This window comes from Equus przewalskii, chromosome 6, assembly GCF_037783145.1.
Source record: "Equus przewalskii isolate Varuska chromosome 6, EquPr2, whole genome shotgun sequence".
In the NCBI taxonomy this organism is placed as follows: Eukaryota; Metazoa; Chordata; class Mammalia; order Perissodactyla; family Equidae; genus Equus; species Equus przewalskii.
In genome coordinates, this window is record NC_091836.1 from 96,705,108 (window position 1) to 96,720,638 (window position 15,531).

Sequence of the window (15,531 nt, forward strand, 5' to 3'; positions counted from 1 at the left end):
CTTAATATGTGCTGTCGCCTCGTGGATAGAACCTCTCCCAACTCTCACCCTGAGTGGCCTTCCGAGGGGACACACGATACCATGTGACCCTGCTGGCCGCTAGCAAGTCAATTCAATGGCGTGCAAACTAAGACTTCCTCTTTAATTATAATTATGGCACTTAACATGAATTACGGAAGGGGCATAGCCACAGTTGCCATGGTGTCTAACTATAAATGGCTTGTGCTCCAAGTGCAGAGTCTTCCAAACCTTCTCTGCTAATTGGAATGTTTGGTGTGTACAAAGTTGGTGTCATATAATAATCTGAAATCTCAAGGCTTATTAACACAGCCATGGAATACAATGACAAATGTAAATTTAAAATGCTGTGCTCCTAAGAGACACCGTGTGCAACTACAAGACACATATAACGTATACACGCATTACATGTAATTTTTTCTTTCACAAGCAGCTCCCAAAATACACAGGTCCTCAATGCCTGGCGTACAAACACATTCCACTCCAACCGAGAGAACTTTATGGAAAAGCAAATCCTTCTTGCTAAATGGGACATGATTTCTTTAAACACTCCAGTCACTGGGGGAAAATCAAACACCCCCAGGCTTGGACTACCTCTTTGGATGCACGCATCGCCGCCCCTCTCTGAGCCTGAGGGAGCGGTGAAGGAGGCAATATGTCCACCACCCCCATCCTCCTTGGTGTGGCATAATGCTCAGTAGTTGGCTTCATACTTTTTAAAATTTTCCATTAGTTTTGATTCTTTTTATAAATGTCAATACATTTTTTGCTGCCCTGGGTTCAGAAATGAGGGTGTATAATTTCATAGCAGGTGTGGAGAGACTGAGGAAGGCAAATCCTGGCATCGAAACTGTTGCAACTGATCAGAGCCTGGAGAGAGGCCGGGAACACTCCCCCGGTAACCCTGGGGGTCACCCTCGCTCTCCCTTCAGGGCTCCACACACAGAATACTTCGCCCTGTGCACCATTAGGCTCCAGGAATCTTAGCTGCTATCTCAAATAAAAATATTTAGAATAATAAGATTAGATTTAAATTTGGCATGAAACACCTTAAATATCAAGCAAAGGCAGATGGCCTGCCATAGGCCATTTATTTTATTATTTTACAACCTGGGGCTTGTGTACTCCTCCATATGCTAGCTGGGCTAAGAAATTCCACAGTGTTCTACGCAAATCATTGCTTCTTCATAGCTTCCTAGGAGCAAAGCAAGCCAGGTAACACCCACCTGCCTGTGTTCCACTGCACAAGGGCACTGCCGGGACATGAGTCCCTGGGCTCCGGCGTTTTACACAAAGTGTCACTCTGGGTTCTCTTTCTTCTTCCTGACTTCGTGGGAGGTATGAGTCCCTTAAGCACTAGTTGACAGACAACCAGGCCAGTAGGATTAACTAAATTAAAATCTTTCCCAGCGCCTCTGATGTAAGATATCTATAAGAACCGCTTACAAATCATAATGTAGCAGTTTTCATACCAAGTTTGCAGCTGTTTCCTTAATTTCCCCCACAATTATATTTTACTGTTATTTTGCATAACAGTAAAACACAACACCTGCTTCAAATTGCAGTCCTGTTCTAAGTACTGTAATTCTCTTTTGAGACACAAAGTACCGAGACACGAGTGAAGCGCAAAACTGCATAATTGCGCCAGGCTGAAAAGTAAATACAAATGAAAACATCTTCCTGTTATAGAAATGACTGTCATTAAAAAGAATGTTAGCCATCAAAGCACAGAGGGAAAAAATACACATGTTCAGACTTTGAGAACTTAGTGTTTGCATAAATTAGAGAGGGGTGCAAAAATTACACGGCAATTCTTATGTTCCTGCCATCACTGTCTATTGTGTGAAAGGCAGAACATTAACAAGCAAAGGAAAAAAAATTCATGTCTAGACCACTGTGACCTCTCAGGAACAATCTCTGCACCCGGTGCCAGGAAGAGTTTAAATGTTTCTGGAGCCAGCTCACTAATTAAACTAAGCAAAACGGCCTAGAAATGAAATACACGTACCTACTACGTAAATCTCTTTGCAGCGACTTAAAGCGGTTGTTTTAGACCCTCCCATGTGAAGCCAGAAGGAGACGGACGGGCATCCTAAAAGGCCCACTTCATCCCTCAGTCAAGGCAGGACTGCCTCTTCTATCCAGTGGACGTGAGTGCCTCTTCGCACCTTCGCCCCAGCAAGACAAACAGAACATCTTTTCCTCAGCAAGCCCAGGCCCCTAGAAGTCTGAAGGGCTAAGTGGGTGGCTGGCACCTCATTGGAATTCATCCTTGCCATGTTCTCTTTCAAATGTTTTATCGAAACAGTGCACCTGCAGCGTCTATCTTCTTTAATCTGCAGTCCTTTGAAGAAAATGTCAGACTGAGGCAGAGAGCTTCAAAACTTTCACAGGATCCTTCACAGACAACTCAAGAAAAGGCTTATTTTTTTAAAATGCTGTGTTCACTCCCACTCACATCACAAAATGAACATAACCTAAGAATGTTAAACACCAACACAAGGAAAGATTTGGGGGGGGGGGTAAACTCTCAGAGACAGCGGCAATGCTCCCCTCCCCTATCCCAAGGAATCTGGAAAAAGCTTGAAACAAGACGGAATGGTCCACTGCCTAAAACCATGAAGAAGCTGCCTCACCTGCTCACATCTTTAGGCTGTAAAACCTTCCAAACGACCAGATTCTGGAGCAGGGCATCCTCGCCACAGTTACACTACTTTCTAAATAGAAATATTTAAAGAGACCAACATCCTTTTTTAAAATTTTCCTTTTATACTTCAACACATTTGCTCCGCAAAACAAAGGAACCCAGTAGTAAATGCCAGGAATCCTAAAGAAAAACCTAAAAGGGACTGACATTGCCAGACATTCATGCTGGTGCTAGTTTGATTTTCTCTTAAAAAAAAAAACAACCATGTGAGCACATTTTGCATTTCCTAGACAGCAACCACATCTCCTGTCCCTTAAGCTGTGTGACTTGCACTGTTCTTTTTCAGGAATCTAGTTGGAAAACCTTTTAAAGTCGGCTGGCAACGAAAGGATGAAAAGCTGAGGAATTAAATAACTGTCTCCACCTCCGACACACCACAAGTCCAATTGACCAAAAGTTTCAAAGCAACAGCTCACGACCTCTCTACCCGAGCACCGCACGGCACAGCCCAGCAGCCAGGAGCCGAGCTCTCCTCCTCCAACAAGGATGCTCGCCGCCTGCGCTCGCCCCGAGACGCCGCCCGCCCGCCGGGCCGGACTCGGGAGCTCGCCTGCTCCGACGCCGCCGAATTTCGCGCTCTGCTCCCTCCGCCGCGCAGATCCGGCGCTTTCTCAACCCACGCCCCTCCTCCGTCATGCCCACCTCCGGTCACTCATCCCTGCATCCCGGAGGGATGCCCACACCTCCCGGCGGCCGCTCCGCCCGGGTTTTGGAGGGACGCACGAGGGCACGTGCGTGTGCCCGGAGCGCCGCCGCACTTACACCTGCACTCGTCTCCAGCACTGCGGACACCCGGCCGGCGCATCCTCGCCCAGGGCTGGGGCAGGACTCCTCTCCCGCGCCGCTGGCACCGCGTGGAGTCTATATACGGTGGGGCGGGGGGCGCGGAGCCCTCTACTTGGGATTGGTTTGTTTGTTTTAAATCTAGGGTGGGCACTTGTGGGGGGGCAGCATCAGCAAGTACACAGACACACATTCACACACATACACCCTCCCGCGCCCTGACCCCGGCTCCGCTCCCCTCCTTCCCCCAGCAGCAGCTCGCCTGACCCGCTCAGCCCCCGCGGTCACCGCCGTCGTCGCCGCTGCTGGCGCTGCTGTCCGTCTTTCTCTCCCTCTGCCCGGCCCCCGCCTGCTCGATGACCACCGGCGGCCGGCGCTCTGACAGCGCCCTCCGCGCCGGAGCATCCTTGCCCCACGCCCCGACGTCGGCCCCGGGCGCTGGGTCCCCGAACCCCGGAGAGGAGCCCCGCCGCCTGCCCGCTGTCCCCGAGCCGCCGGCTGCGTCCCTGGAGCGGCGGCAGGGGTGGAGGCCGCGGATCCCCCCTCCTTGGATAGCTCTCCTTTCACTTAAAGTTTTGTTTGTTTTTTCCCACCCTGACCTGTGTGTGTGTTTGCAGCATCTCAAATCAATTACACATTTTCCATGACCCGCATTTGCACTTCATCTGGCGTGTGCGGAGGGAGGGGGAAGGTAAATGTGCTACAAATCCACCCCACGGGGGCATCCTTAATTTCTTTCCTTGCTGGTGGATCCTAGCCTCCTCCCCAAGCTCCAGAAAAATGCCCCCTTCACCTCCTAGGCCGCAAAACCCCGGAATTCCACGGCCCTCCGAAGGTCTCCGTGTTACGTGTAAATAGCGAAGAAACTCCCGCCTCTCCCGAGGAGCCATCGGCCGCACGGCTACTTTTTCCGCCGTGCCCGCCCGCGGGTGGCCGGCTCGGGGCAGGCTGCGCGCGTGGGCCGCGGGGACGGGCGCAGGGCCGGCGGCGGGCACGGCCGGAGCACAAAGCTGACGGCGCCTCCCCGGCCCGCACCGCGCTCGGCCGACACAATGCACCGGGCCTAGGCCGGCGGCCGGGGCGCGGAGCCCGGACCCGCGGCGGCAGCTCGCCGCGCCCGCGTCCCCACCCCCGGCCCCGCCGCCCGCTCGGCCGCTGCCCCCGCGACACCCGGCGGAGGAGGGGGCGGGAGGTGGGACCCGCGAGGTCGGGGCCGAGGGCGGGGAAGGGGGAAGGGCAGAGGGGCGCGATGGGGAGCCGGGAGACGGCTCCGAAAGAGGAATCGCCCTCGCCCGGGGCGGAAAACGAGCCCCGCTCGGGTCCCGAACTGCCCGGGGAGCGCCCGCCCGCGCCAACGCCGGGGCCGGGGCAGCCGCGGTCCGCAGCCCCGCGCCCGCACGCGCCTCGGCCGGGCACCTCTCCGGCTGCGCTTTGTGTGCGCCTCTCTCCCCTCCTCCGCGCGCGGCACCGGGCGCCCGGCCGCTCCCCCTCCCCCGCCCCGCGCCTCCCTTCCCGGGCGGATTACCTTTCCGGGCTGCGCTCCGGTCCGGGGATGCCTTCAGCGCCCGGCGAGCAGGCGATCCATCGCCGAGCGGCCCGAGCCGGCGGCAGGGGCGCGGGGGCGGAGGGGGCGCGGGCGGGCCAGAACCTTCGACCCTGGAGGTCCCGCGGCGGGCCGGGGCGGGGGGCCGGGGGCGCGGCGCGAGAGGGAGGCGGGGGAGAAAGGACGGGAGAGCCTCGATCTGGGCAGAGAGCGAGCGAGGGGGCGAGGAGAGGGAGCGAGGGCGCGGCGAGCCGGAGGGAGCGCGAGCGGTGCAGTGACAGGGACTGCCACTGGGGTCAAAGGAGCACAGCTCCAGGAAGCGGGGCGGCCGAGGCGCCGCTCCGTGCGCGCTCCCCGGCGGGACCCCGCGCCCCCGCGCGCCCCTGCTGCAGCCCAGGCCGCAGGAACCCCCGCCGGCGCCCCGAGGCCGCGGGGTTGCGAAAGGAGGCGGGAGCTGAGGGCGAGGCCGGCAGCCTGCTGGTGCTCCCGGGTCAAGCAGGAGGCAGGAAGCTGAGCTGCAAGTTCATCACCATGAGTGCGATCAGCGTAAAAATGATAGGGGGCCGGGGAGGTGGGGGCTACGGCGTCCCAGGAAAATAAAGGGAGTTTTCCCTCCAAATGGGCGTCTTCTGCGAAGAGAACACCCAGGCCCCCCACCCTCCGACCTGCCAGGCGCTGTCTGGAGTCCTGGCACGGCTCCAGGGCGCAGAGCTCGCCGCGGGGGCAAAGGGAGCGGCTCCGGCACTGGGCTCAGACCAAGGAAGGCGACCCTGGGTCCCCTCCCATCTTCGAGCTGAGGCTTCCTTGGGGGAGAGCTGTGCTCCCTTTCCTGAAGCCTTTCAACGTGCCAGAGACACACACACATACACACACCCCTTTCTCTCTGCAACGTTGTGCCTGAGAAAGAAAAGGCCAACCTAGCTGATAATTCTTTTCACCTCCATGAATTAAGGCAGGTTCAGGATAGAGAGGTGAGGAGTCGGTGAAGACTAAATTGTTTTCATTTTTGTCTTTGGGGCACCTTTTCCCCCAAAGATAAGCACTTCAAAACCGTTTTAAAAATCAAAGTTGGTCCCCTTTTCTCTGCTACTTTGGATAATGGAAGAAAAGGTTTTCAGAATTGTATGCAAACCACAGAAGGAAAGGAAGAGCGCAGAAACGCTAGAACACAGAAGACAAGGGAGAGAAGGCTTTTAGAACAGTTGCTTGGTGCGGCTGCCTGTGAAGGATGAGGTGGCCCTGTGATGTTATGCCATTGTCAGGACTGAAGGATTTGGATGACGACCAGATCTAATTCCTTTCCAGGAGTCAGACTCAAAGATCTAGTCATTCTCCAAAGGGAAATCCAGTGGATGTGTGAGAGGGAGAAGTGTGCTAAGTATACTGTGTGGCAACTGAGTAGACATCCCGGCTCAAATTATAACCCCTAAAAATAAAAACGAGCCGTTTCAACCTGGTTTGTGGCCTCTGTGCTGAGACGAATTGGTTTCCAGGGTCTGAGAGGAAGGGAGAGAGGCTGGTAGGAGTCCCTATAAAAAAAGATCAAAGGGAATTCACTTGAAAATATTTCCCTTTTAAAATGGGCTTTCCTGCACTTGAATTTTAAGTAACCTATCTCTTATGCCTGGGCTGACATGAAGGGTGAAATGGTCTTGCTAATGTATTTATTTTGTTGTGAGGCATGCCCAGAGTGCCGCTACTTGTCACATGTGCTGGGATCAAGAGGACAGGAACTCCTGGCCCAGCACAGATCACAGCAAGCGGCACTGACATTAAAGATGATAAAGATGGGGTGGGGGCAGCTTTTCATTTTGTTTTTGTTTTCCAGCCCAGCAGCGAATACTGATGAGAGTCATGGTTTTGAAGACGTGTGGTTTTGTTTCCCTTATTCTGGGTTAGCAGTACACTCCTCTTATCTAAATGGTTTGAATTTTTAGACTGATATGGGCTGATTTAATCAGTCCACAAGAAAAAAAAGTCAGCATGAGCCAAATTATTTCTGTGATTTTCTTCCTTTAAAAAAAAATAACTGGTAGTGAATCAAAACACCCAAACTAGTTTGTCCATGATCTTGAATCTAAATATTTGCACACAGACAATAAATAATAATGTGCTCCACTTTAGTGACATATTTTGCAGGATGTTTAATGCTATAAAAAAATCAAGTGAACGATCCTTTACAAAGTTGGTGAAAATTTGCATATCATCTTACTGAGTGAGGAAAAATTGAGGCAAGAAACCCTAAAATTGTAGCTTATAGTGTAGGAAAAAGTCAATCTCTACTGTATCCGTACTAACCAATTATTCACTGAGAGTAGTGACCAAGTATGTTAGGGTTATGAGTTTTTATTTCCATTAAGCTACCGAAATAAGGAAGCTGGAGAAATGTAGTAAATTTAAGTAATGAATCAAGAACAAAAGGAACCCACTTTTCAAATAATTGCTTGGATTTGAACACATTGCATTTTATTAAATGCTATTCACCACCAGTGTAGCTACCTACACTAAAAGCTTGTTTAAAAAGCACTGGATGTGAACCATGTCTGTCCCCTGACATCAGCTTTGAAACTTCCAGCCTCATTATACCAAATTTTAAATGCTGTCGGCTGGGTTTATGGTGTTTTTCTTTTTTTTTTTTTTAAGATAAGTGAGCCTATGAGCTCCATTTTTTGTTGTTTTTGTTAGGTTCGATTTTTATTGTTTATAATGGCGAACAAAAGAAGAATAAAAATCAAATGCCAAGTTTATGGTTGTCTCTATGCAAATATTACAATTTTTTTCCTTTAATGGACTATAAATCTGGACCCTTTCTCCGGCAGTTTCATCAGGAAACTGGCAGATACGTTCCTGATAGCCTGCTGCAATGTCCTCTGAAACCTCTTTCAGAATGCGTCTCGGGGGACGTGAGGGAGGCGTGGGGGAGGACTGTGGGTGGAGGCTCCCAACGTGAAAACTCCTTCCCTGGAAAGCTCAACACTTTACTTAGAGCGGCTTCCATTCTCCCTCGGAGAACAGGATTTCCAATACTTCAGAGATGCTTGGGTGTAACTCAAAACTGGTCCAGTCCTGTGGTTCTTCTTTAGAAAAATGTTCGTTGAAGCTGTTGCATTTCACTGAAAATTCCATTGAAACTATAGACACTAATCTAGCTAGAAACCAGCAGCTACTCTTTTACCCCTTTTAAAAAAAATTGTCTGCATTTTTATCATTTTCCAGCAAAAGCTAAGATATGTATTATCAGAAATCAGAATCTGTTAATAGGACTACTATTATGATGCCATTAGAGAAAAATCTGGCAACAAATGCCTTTATTCTAAATCTTACAGTTTTTACATTTGTTTTGACCTATTTCAGATGTTTTCATTGTAACCCCCTCAAGTTTAAGAACTGTGCCCTGTATTCCTTTGTGCTCTTCATTCTTATGCACCATGCACATAATAGAAACTTGGAAATATTTGTTAAACGGGTCAATAGATAAGAAAGTGAGTAAGAGAATGCATGAATGAAGGAGGCAGCTACACAATGAAGGAAAATGCTCCCAGATCTGCAGGATGGGAAGTGATGTCAGGAGGCCAGGGTCAGGATGAGAGGGAAGGACTGCCCGTGGGGTTCAAATAGCACGTTTAAAGGGGTTTGCTAATGTCTTTAGAAACATGAAGAAACATAAGACTGTTTCAGAAATTGATTTTATCATAGAGAAACTGAAGATTGTTATGTATCATATCTGCTTAAAGGCAGTCTTCTTTTTAAACACAGTAGGATGCCAAAAAAAAAAAAAAGAATCCAGACTAAAATTTGTACCTTAAAATTTACAGACTTAATGTACCAGGATCTGGTCTCAAAAGAAACTTAAGGGTTAAGCTAATTCTCTGATAGATCTTCTTCGAAGTCCTCAAAATATGCATATAAATTTCTTTTTGTCCTTTGTATTTAAAATTTCCTTTTGGTTAACCAATAAAATTGTTTATGGCTAAGCAAGATTCAGGAAACACTAGAACTGATGCAATTTTTTTTTTCTTGAGGAAGATTAGCCCTGAGCTAAGATCTGTGCAAGCCTTATTCTATTTTTTTTGTATGTGGGTCACCACCACAGCGTTGCTGGTGAGTGGAATAGGTCCCCGCCCAGGATCTGAACCTGCCAACCCAGCCGCTGAAGCAGAGCACACAGGACTTTAACCACTCAGCCACAGGGCCAGGCCCAAAAACAGATGAAATTTTATTTCATAAAATAAATTTTGCATGCATTATCTTAGAAAGGCAAAATTTGATCCAGCTTGGCCGGCAGCTTCAATAATAAACATGGAGGTAAGTGGAAATCTCAAAATTTTGCAAAACACTCGCTAATTCTTACCACACTTACTAGCCACTATCTAGCATGTATGAACAAGTCAGAAAAGCATTAGTTATGCTATGATGATTTTGATCATTTTAAAAATCTGAACAAGCTCCTGATCACGTGTTAGCGCATTTTCCATCCTAGCAGACTCACGTGATCTCTGCTGCAGATTAGTGTTCTCTGAGTCTATCAGGACGGCATGGGCCCAGTTCTGAAATGGTGGTAGAATTAAGTGGTACTTGAGATAGGCTGGTCATGGCGGAAGAGGGTTCTCGCTGAAGCGAAAGTCCCAGCCACCTCTTGTGAGAGATGGGCAGTGTGGGAAACCCATGATAACCTGATTAGAGAAATGTGTGTGGGGGTTTTCAAGTTTAATAATTCAATCTGCCAAGTTAGTATAAGATATATCAATATTTTGAGTAAGAAATATATAATGTAATTTTCCTTCTCCGCAAAAATAAATGAACAAATATATTTTTTAAAAATTGAGTTTGAGAGAACAGCAGAGTCTAAAACCCATTTCTCTCTGTATTATTATTAATGTATGGTTCGATTAGTCAACAAATATTTTTTAAGCTCTGCCTTGTGCCAGGCAGAGTACTTAAACCACGGTGATAGACCAATGATGCAAAAAGCAGAGCTTTCTCCCACATTATGAATTATGTAATCTCATGGACCCGGAGAGAGACTGATTTTAGGAAGTCACACAAATAAATACAAATTATACCTGTGCAAAGGAGAGGCATCTGGTGAAAAGAAAACATAAACCAGGGAGACTTCTCCTCTGAGGTTGAGTGAAGACGTCCCTGGTGGAGGAAAGGACTACAAGGATGTCACAGGAGGGAGAGGAGCAGTGTGGCTGGCACTGAGGGAGGAATTTTGGGGTGCCAGCAAGAGGGTTCAAGATCCAGATCTGTATGCAGAGGCCAAAACTGAAGGGCCACCGTAAGACATGGAGGGTCACAGCTGAGGCCCTGTTCAAGATGTCTGGCAGCGTCCTGAGGGCGCCTGGAAGCTGTCTGAGGATCCTAAGCAGAAAGGTTAACAGGATCAGATTTGTGTGTGGAAAGGTCACTCTTCCCCCAGCGTGGAGAAAGGGTTTTCGGGGCTGGAGTGACCACAGGGAGGCCATGTGGGGCGACCGCAGTCACGGGGCTGGAGCTGATGATCACCTTCAGCAGGACAGTTTGGAGGAGATGAGACATGGAGAAACATGAATGGACTGGAGAGATTTGAATGATTTTTACTAATAAAAACAAAGATTACCAGAATCTTGAAATACTGGCTGCAGGTATGATAGTACCTGGCGCGAGGGCCTGGGAGCTGCCCGAACCTAAGACTCCCCGTATGCAAGCCCTCCTTCCACCCACGGGCACCTCCCCGGGGCTCCAGGCCACCCTGTGCACACCTTTCAGAACCCATCTTGTCGTGAAGAACGGCAGCCCTAAGTGTAAAGCTGGCAGAATATGTCACTAATCTCACTTTTTTCAAACCTGCAGATCCTGAAACTTTATCCTCTTGTTCGATGTCCCACACCTCTTTTTGGCCCACATATGGGCTTGTTCTTATTTCGTATGAAATACAAATGCGGGAGACATATGTATTTCTGTTCTCCCTTGAAGTTTTTAGATGCTACATCAATTCCATGTCTGTCCTCATCCGAACTGGTTCACTTATATTTAATATTCCAAATAATAATAAGGAATTCATCACAAGTGGTTGTTTCTTAAGTGAAATCTTGAAAGAAACAGATATGCTCTCAGAGGAAATACAAAGACACCAACTATAAGTAGTGCTATTGTTCTTTCGGTGCAGGATTATTCCGTGTGGACCCAATCAGCCCTCACAAACCCATTGCAAGGAAGATATTCTACTTGCTGGGCTCCTTATTGGCACAGGCTAAGTCACTCTGGCCCCACTTAGCAACTCAGACTGCCAAGAAAAGATGTGACGGAAATATATACAAACATTTTGGGACTTCTATAATGGTAACTGTGTTTTCTAACTTTACCCCTTTTTGGCATTTCTACATTTTGAAAGTTCCATCGGTTTCTTCTATTCTCATAATTCCCCATAGTGACCGTCTATAAACAAAATAAAATCTACACACAAGAGAACAGTTGAATAGCCAAGATCCAGGGCACGTGTTTTTGTGAGATGCTAAAATAAAAGGAAGGTTTACTGGAGGGTAGTTAAAAAGAACGACAGTGCTATATTGAAATCCTCATTTCATGGTTAGTACAGAAGGAACTTTAAAAAGATTGGTTTTTTCCTTTTCAATTTTTTTCCTTTCTCATCTCATTGTTTTGTGGAAAATGAAAAATGCAGACAAGCAGAAAGAAAAAATTAAAAATTAGCCATAACTTCATCATTCAGAAATATCTACTGTTAACATTTTGTTATATAGTTTTTCAGTCAAAAGTATTTTACAATAATGGAATAAAATTGGGAATGTGGTCCAGTGAATAATGTAGTTGCGAGAGCAAAGCAGGGTTGGAATCCATCTTTCCCTCTTGCCACCTGCGTGGCCTTTGGTAAGGTGCTTAAACTCTCCATGTCTTGGTTTCCTCATTTGTGAAAAGGAGATATTAAAAGTGTCTACTTCAGGGGCCAGCCCGGTGGTGCAGGGGTTAAGTGTGAATGTTCCACTTTGGTGGCCAGGGATTCGCCGGTTTGGATGCCGGGTGTGGACCTACACACTGCTCATCAAGCCATGCTGTGGCAGGCGTCCCACATGTAAAGTAGAGGAAGATGGACACGGATGTTAGCTCAGGGCCAGTCTTCCTCAGCAAAAACAGGATTGGCAGCAGATGTTAGCTCAGGGCTAATCTTCCTCAAAAAAAAAAAAAGTGCCTACTTCATAGAGTGGCTATAAGGATTAAATAAGTTAATATTTTTCAAAGATTAGAATAATGACTGATACATATCGAGCAATTATTATACAATTTTATAATCTACTTTTGAGTCTTTTTAATACAAAATTAATACACAGTCATTGTAAATAAATTAAATACAGAAGTACATTAAAAAGAAAAAGTTCCCCTTTCTCACTCCTATCCCATCACCTATATAACCTATTCTTTCAACGGGGTAGACGACTGTGAACACCTTTCCTCGTCACCAGACGTCTTTCCACGGGTCTACAGACCAGAACTTTCTTTGAAAGAAGTACGATGCATGTTATAAGTTCAGAATACCCAGCAGCCTATATTCCCTTTCAAGATACTCACACGTGTTGTAGTCGCAGAAATTACTTTAAAAGACGGTCCCTTAAGGAGTCAGTAGTCCTAAAACATATTGAGAAAATCCTTCCGATACTTATATTTATGGGAATAATTGAACTGATCTTTGAAAGACCAAAAGATTTGCATTTGGTTTATTATCAGTTCATTAATTCCCTTTTTTCTGAGGCAGGAGCAATATTCTAAAAACCAAATTAAGGACTTTATGTTTTGCTAGCTGCAGTCAGCTTTTGGTTATTTATGCTGTTTAAATTCATAAGCAAAACAAGTCAGGTGATAGCTTGTTGAGAAGCGATGACTAATTGATATTTGAACTTTCCCACCACTTGTCGATATAATGCTTATTTGCATACCTCAGAGTGGTCCAGAATATCCAGTGGGCCCTAATCTGTAGCGCTCACTTGACAACAGAAGGTTTGAGATGTGATGGCAAGAACACGGGAAAGCTGTGGAGTTTAAGGGAGGGAGGATTTAAGAGTTCTTTGGGACGTGGCAGTTCTCTGGCAAATTGTATGGCTGCTGCTTTTCCACCAGCTGAGATACGAAGTGTGCAGAGGTGTGTATGGCTGGGGTTAATCTTGTCATAAGATTTCCACATCAAAATTAAATAGTCTGTGGTAATCCTCAATCTTCACTACACACACAGTCTAATCGAGTTAGACAGACAGTAGTGGGTTTGAGCGTCAAGGGGTTGGCCTGGTGGATTCTAAGGTTTTCCTTTCAGAAAAGGCTGTACCAAGAGAAAGCTGTGTTCTGCAGCAGCTATTATCCTGTATCTAAATTTGCTGCTGGCAACCCGGCCCCGCACGTTGTTGAGGCATATGGAAATTGATGATGAGAGTGTCTAGCGTAACTAGAAATATAATTTGATGAAAACTGAAGCAGTGAACTGTGAGAAACTGTTAAACCAGAGTCATCAAACAGTGCTTCAAAAATAATGAAACAGAACTACTAGCCTTTTATGAGTAATATGGGGTAAAAATGAGAAAAGCACATGGTATGTACAAAAAGTTTAAATATATGAGGTAATGCCCTTTTAATTACTATTATTGCAAAGACCACTCCAGAAGTCTACACCCAGACTCCGTTCCATTTATCTCTAAGTAGACGATGACATCACGTCTCCTCCGAATCATTCAGACTCGGGATGGAGCTGGCTTGTTCACTAGGGAATGCCGCGTCCGGGGTTGGCACGGTGCTTACAGCCTCGCTCCACATTATCCCCACGCTGAAAGGCACACGTGGTGGTGGCCAAATGACTAAAAACGTTCCCTGTGGACTTTAAGCACTCAGAAAATCATGAAGAACAAAGATAGAAGTGCACCGTAAGGTACGGTCACGAAACATCGCAGAAGGGACAAACCTAAAGCGTGGAAACCCTCCAGTCCTCCGAAGGCTGGCAGCTCACGGAGTCATTAGAAGTCATCCCACACGGGCTGAGTCGGAGGAAAAGTCAGAGGTTGCTTTGTTATTGACTCTGAGTGGAATGAAGACCTGCGCAGACGCTACACACAGGCAATGGAGGTCTGCCTTTTTCTTGCTCGGTGTATGGCACTAACACACGTAAATGCCTTATGTTCAGAAAAGTCTGTGATTCTGCTTGTATTAATCCGTGTCTCAGGCTGGCGGACTGCCTAGGCACAGTCAAAGAGGGGGGCAAGCCGGCCTTCTCAAACAGGCTAGAAAACTTGTACCAAAAGATCACAGGGCGACAGAGACAGCTGGAAAAGTTGGAGCCGCGGCTCTGATTTTTGTGCCAGTGTTCCACCTAATGCAAAGGGAATGCAGAGGATAGATTGAGAGTTCTGTATGTTGTTTAGTTCCGCGGCTCTGTACTTATACGGAGGGAAAATGTCACATTTTAAAAGTAATAATCATACTATAACATAAAAAACTTGCTGCCTCCCAAAGTTAATGCATCTGAATCCAGCAACTAGTTGATAATAAATAAGACAAATACACATAAGAATAACAGGTGAAGCGATGGCTCCAAAATTAGTCAGTAGGAAGGTGTTTCACTAACGTCCCTTAAGCATCATTTCTTTGGAAAAATAGTCCTAACAGGTGTTTTCACACACATAGAATTTTTTGTAAGCTGGCTTAAAATGCTTGGGCCACAGGGGTTTCAAATCAAAGGTTTTAGGACATTTGTGCTTCTAAAAGGAACATGTATGATTTTTCTTGGGTTTTAGTAGTGGTTTTATTCATGACAGAGAATGGAAAGCAAGGTGTTTGGTGTAATTCTGTGTAACATCTCTCTGGACCGATCTTTTCATCCAGGGTGCTATTCAGTGTCACATTCTTCAAATGAAGTGTGTCATCCACCAGTGAAACACCGTGTGTAAGAGGACGACCACTGCAACTTCTACAGAGACGTGTTGAGAGCCTCTGGGCTCCTTGCTGACTCAAGCTGTTTTCAGACTCCGTGGCCTTTGACAGGCATGAAGAAAAGCAGGACCAAACAGTTCTCCTGACACAGCTGGTGGTGACAAAGGACAGCCCACAGAGACGTCTGTCACAGAGAGGAGTGGCCTCTGGAAGAGAACCGAGAGAGGAAAAGGGGTGGAAATGGAATGCACGTGAGAGAGATTGAGAGGAGACGAAAATGTAATATTTCAACACTAAAAGGTAAAAACGAGACCCTGAAAACATCAGTGGCTGGAATCACAGGCATATTTTCCTTTTATCTCCAACAACTTCGTTAATATAACAGTTTGAAAGTATATGTGGTCAATCACACAATTACATTAAAAAAATCTTCCAGAACCTTTTGGCGTCTTAGGGAAATTGACTAATAAATTCCAGAACAAGGGATGGAATTTTCCTAGAAAGGACAAACTTAATCTCTGACTTCATTGTTTATTTTCACACTTTCGTCTTTAGTAAGGCAGCATCACATTCT

At 46.9% G+C, this 15,531-nt stretch overlaps 1 protein-coding gene across 5 annotated transcripts in view; it reads right to left on the bottom strand.

Annotated features, from left to right (window-relative positions):
- The window catches only part of MPPED2 (metallophosphoesterase domain containing 2), a 170,106-nt gene extending 164,606 nt beyond the window's left edge, over positions 1-5,500 (bottom strand). Inside the window, exon 1 of one of the 5 annotated variants that reach the window (XM_070624608.1) lies at positions 5,034-5,500. The gene's annotated coding sequence lies outside the window, so the exon portion shown is untranslated. Of the gene's footprint in view, positions 1-1,244; positions 3,801-4,301; positions 4,636-5,033 lie in introns of those variants that run through there. The other 4 variants (XM_070624609.1, XM_070624610.1, XM_008538832.2 and 1 more) reach the window with 4 other exon arrangements.
- Positions 5,501-15,531: the final 10,031 nt, after the last annotated feature.